A 5,156-nucleotide genomic window follows, 5' to 3' on the forward strand; every position below is an offset into this window, starting at 1 on the left:
CCCACCACTGTATATTGTTATGACTGTAGCAATGTGACAATTATCTGACCATTCTGTTTCTCCAGACCGCAGCACTCTGCCATCCGAATAATTATTTTTCTTCCCCCACTGCGAATTACACTTTCCCTAGAATTCCTTATACTTGTAACGGATGACGTCGATGGGCCAGCAATGCCTTTATCATCCCTCATTAGTTTGAAATAGCTTTGCCCAGTTCCCAAACAGCCGCTACTGTTAGACAGCTAAGATTAGCAGAAATGGAAGAGAGAAGACAGCCGTGAAATGGATAAAACTGAGTATTTATATGTGGCCATATGTTTTCCTAAAATATTACAGAGCGCAAACGTAAATGTTCTACGGCGCACCAGTGCACCCTGGAGCACATTTTGAGAACGTCTGCTTTCGACTGTAATCAGAAAGAGTAGTACACCTGTGAATGATGCAAGCTGGCATTTTTTATCAAGACACTTCCACGAGAAACTAACGTTTAGGGATACTAACATGGCAGACGCCAGCTTCAAATTTGTGACGTCATGACAGTTTCTCTTCTTATGCCTCCATAATTATGAATAATCTTTAATGCAATATCAGTGACGTAAATAACGACCCAGCAGTGCAGGAGGGTAAAGGTGTGGGAGGGGAGGGGGGGGGGGGGTTACTAAGGTTGCCCCATATTTTGGGAGGCCCTAATCTGACTTTGGTGGTTTATTTAAAAATGTATTCTTATATTCAATTTCGCCATAGAAACTCATTAAGGAAAAGCGAACAGCAGTGTGCCAGCTAACATTTCGTGCCCTTTCTTGTTTAATGTTAGTAAGCATGCAACAGCTTGTTGGCGGTCAGCGCATAAATTCCACCAGCATTTTTTTTATGCACAGGCAGTGACTGACACGCCAGCTAGCGCTCGGGAATGCGTTCTGATTTTTCTTCAGTTGTTGTTGACAACAATAGGCTCTCCTAGAAACAATCACTGAAGTTTTTTTTTGTATGTGACGGACGCAATGCAAGTGAACAGCTAACGATTAGCACATTACAGTTGCTTACATCAGTTACTTGTATATTGCAGTTTATTTTCTTTTTATCTAAGCTGTGCAAGCATCAAGAGTGTTGCTGGTTGTTCTTATAAGGGCTGCTCGTAAATGTTTGCATTACGTTAAAACCACAATGTCTAGAAATAGGTCATATTTAACTGGTGCTCAAAAGAGAACATTAAAAGCCTTCCGAGACAGTTAAAAAGACAAAAACAGTGAAAATAGACACAATTTTCCAGCGATCATCCACGCGCGCAGAATGTATATGCAAGGGTGCCTACACCTAGAGACAACGAGGTGTTGCCGTCCCCCACCCCTCTACCTCTTAGAGGAAGCAGAGAAGTATAGTGTAGTTAGTTGTTTTTCTTGCAAAATACTGATAGAAAAGTCAGTATTATCACAGGTTTTTAACAGGTTAGGTGCTGAAGCTTTTTTATGGCTACTGAGAAGTTGCTATTCGTCTTCCAAAATACGGGGTGGACATAAAGTCCGGGAACACTTTCAATTATTTATTGCACAAGAACTATAAATTGTACATATGTCACACATATTGTATTTTGAAGAGACACTCTGAAAGCTTTTTTTTTTTTTTTTTTTTGTACGAACATTCGATATGCGAACCATGAGTGACTCGACAGACGTCAATAAGGTAATGGAATTCTTGCCATACCGGTCCCAGCACGGCGTCGTCGAATGCGGCAGTCGCTTCACCGGAGCTCTGCTACAAAGCGTGGTAGAGGCGGTACGTACATCAGATCTTTAATGGGTTCCCAAAGAAAAAAGTCACACGGAGTGAGATCTGGCGATCGGAGAGGCCATTTCGTGAAACAGCTGTCCCCTTGGATGATGGCCGATCCATCATTTTGGCAGCTTCGTGTTCAGGTACCCACGAACTTGACGGTGAAAAATGGGGTGCATTTGAGGCATCAGCCATTGCTGCAACATATCCAAGTAGGAGTATCCAGTTACAGAGCTCTCGGCGAAGAAGAATGGCCCGTACAGTTTTCGACGTGACAAGGCACAAAAAACATTTACCTTTGGGGAACCACGCTCAAATTCGGTGCATTCGTGTGGATACTTTGTACCCCAGATTCGACAATTATGCCTGTTCACTTTCCCATTAGTGTGAAAAGTGACTTCGTCGCTAAAAAAAAAATAAACGATCAACAATGCCATCCTCATCCTCATTCAATTGTTGCAACTGCAAACAAAACTCAAAACGATTGTCTTTGTCGTCGTCATTGAGCTTCTGCACTAACTCCAATTTGAATGGTTTCAGAGAGAGCTTTTGTCGCAGGACTTTCCACACTGTCACAGGATCCATTTCGAGTTCACGGGATGCACGACGCACCGATTTCATTGGACTCATGAATGTCTCTCGTACGCGCTCCACATTCACTTCTCTCACATTGCGACATCTGCTTCTCTTTGCCAGGCACAAGCGACCCGTCGTAACGCATTTGTTGAGCCAGTGAAAAACGAAATGTTGTGTGACGAGGGCCTCCCGTCGGGTAGACCGTTCGCCTGGTGCAAGTCTTCTCGATTTGAGGCCACTTCGGCGACTTGCGTGTCGATGGGGATGAAATGATGATGATTGGGGCAACACAACACCCAGTCCCTGAGTGGGGAAAATCTCCGACCCAGCCGAGAATCGAACCGGGGCCCTTTGGATTCACAGTCTTTCGCGCTGACCACTCAGCTACCGGGGCGGGTGTTTAGCCAGTGGTAAATGGCCTTCCTTGTTGAAGGGTTCTTACCGTACTTGGTTCTAAACATCCGTTGAATAGCTGTAGCACACTTGTTTTTATCGAACTCCAACACACAGAAAACTCGCTTCGCACCTGAAGTCTCCATGTTTGCGACTAGGGCTAACTATCGGCCAATTACCAAACAATGCTTCAGGGTTTCTCTTGAAAAGGACATAATCTGATATCTGTACAATGTTTGGTTCTTGTGAAATAAATAATTGAAAGTGTTCCCGGATTTCATGCACGTCCTGTATTACATACACTCCGTACACCGATGTCTAACCCGCCCACCCTCCTACCCCTTACAGACTACCGAATGGGTGCCCTTGCATGTCTTTATTACATTTAGTAACAAAAGTAAAACAACAGGAAAGTCTGACAGTTTAGAAGTTGAATGTGTAAATCAACACAGTTGTAAAAACACAACAGGGGTGGTTCTAAAAGTTTGTAAGTTCACAGAGGACACGATACGAGCTGTGAAAATGAATCGGGCGTAAATTCTCGTGATGCGTAATTTGAAAACGGATCATGAGCAATAGATGACAATTCACAACCAACAGATAGTTCTCCTCAACTTCAAGACGATTAGCAAAATGCACCTTTTAGCACTACTAGAGGATTATTACAAGGTAAACTGAATGAAGAAACTCAACTAAAAAGTATAAGTACGTAGCATTCCACGTAAGCCTCAAGGTCCTTCATCTAAGGGCAATAAGACCAAAAGATCGTTTAGCTGCGACTATTGTCATAATTATATTAAAACAGGTCAGAAAACTGAAAGATTTTGGCTATGCTACTCCCATTCTTGAAGTGCACTGTGTTGTGTGGCGTACTGGTTATTCGGAGATGGAGAAAATACTTGGCGCGATGGACAAATTAATGTCTGACAATATCTAAGCAAGAAAATAAAAGAACTTGAAACTTGAGCTACAAATTTAATATAGCGGTCAGGTATTTCTATTTCAATAAAATGATTTAAAAGCTGGTATTACGTCGACTTTTAACAGGGTCGGAATTGGAGCTCTTTTGTAGCTACGATAATGATAGAAGCTGAAGAAATTAATTAAAATTTCTGCTACAGGAAGGACTTGAACGCAGGTCTCCTCCTTACCAGGTAGATGTGTTAGCCATTTTTTTTAAATATCACAGGTACAGAAATGGTTTTTTATGTGCAGAGTCCTGAACTTAACGTTTTCACTTTTTTAGGCACATGCTGGCTAAATTTACATGTCATTACTCATGCCACTGCAAGAGTCATATTAGTAATTATAAGCTGATTACAAAATTAAAGACGCTGTTGCCGTTAAAAAACTTCAGTTACATAATTTCACAGTGAGTCATCTCCCAACACATGGACACAACAACAGTTTCGAGCTGTGTGTTTCAATTTACTATTTGAACATGAATGATAACAACACGATAGCACAAGTTATCTACCGATATGTAAGGACTGGATATTGTACTCTTGGTAAAAATTTGTCGGTCAGGAAAATTATCACAAGTTGTATTTTTCAGCAGCGCGCTGTCGCTCTCTTTTAAGCCTGTTGTCCAAATCAGCAAGCTGCCTCAAAAATCCATTGTTAGGGCGAATATCACGGTTTGTACGCACCATTTTTATTGCTACCGGAGCTGGTAACCTTTCTTTAATCATAAAATATGCCAGAACACATGTACTCGAGCGAGACATTCTCATCAGACAATGGACCAAAACCTTACCTCCACTTTATGTCTTCTTCAATGAAATCAGCAGCTTCCTCAAAGTATAAAGCAATATTTGTAACTGGTAAATCTTGGAGCTGAAGTCCCATATACTTTATGCCTGAATCTCTATAATAATCTCTGCTTGTATTTACCATTCCAAATCTGTTGTCTTCTGCAGTATTCAGAACATGGGTGACACCGATCTTTCTTAGATATTCCTTTTTTTTTTTTGCGGCACCCGCATCTCCTATGAGTATATTTGGGTAAACTTGGTCTCGACATCTAGCATAATCCTGTCTTCCAAATCCAATCGCCAACTTTCTGAACCAGGCAAAGGTCTGAGGACAGTTTTCGTCGAATGAATGACACTTAACGAAGTATGTTCAGTTGTCTCGTCTCCGTTATTGGAATAGACAGTTGGGTACTTATCACGCCAAGACATCATTTTGCAACACCAACGGCTAACTACGTTCAACAATATGTTGGATTCTTAAAACTTTCCCATCTTTGGACAGTTCCACTACCAACACCATTTGGATAAACTTTTTTTTTTTTAATTTTTTGCGCCAGCTGGTCTCGATCCACACTATTTGCCACCATAGCAATATAGTTAACAGAGATGCGCGGACTACTGTAGTCCAATGCCCTCATTCAATTAACGTCTTCAGCCTATTTT

General features: G+C 41.6%; 1 pseudogene; it reads right to left on the reverse strand.

Moving 5' to 3' along the window:
* Window positions 1-4,274: 4,274 nt before the first annotated feature.
* On the reverse strand, window positions 4,275-4,925 carry LOC126282334 (dual specificity protein phosphatase 3-like; annotated as a pseudogene).
* Window positions 4,926-5,156: the final 231 nt, after the last annotated feature.

Source organism: Schistocerca gregaria, chromosome 7, assembly GCF_023897955.1.
Source record: "Schistocerca gregaria isolate iqSchGreg1 chromosome 7, iqSchGreg1.2, whole genome shotgun sequence".
NCBI lineage: Eukaryota > Metazoa > Arthropoda > Insecta > Orthoptera > Acrididae > Schistocerca > Schistocerca gregaria.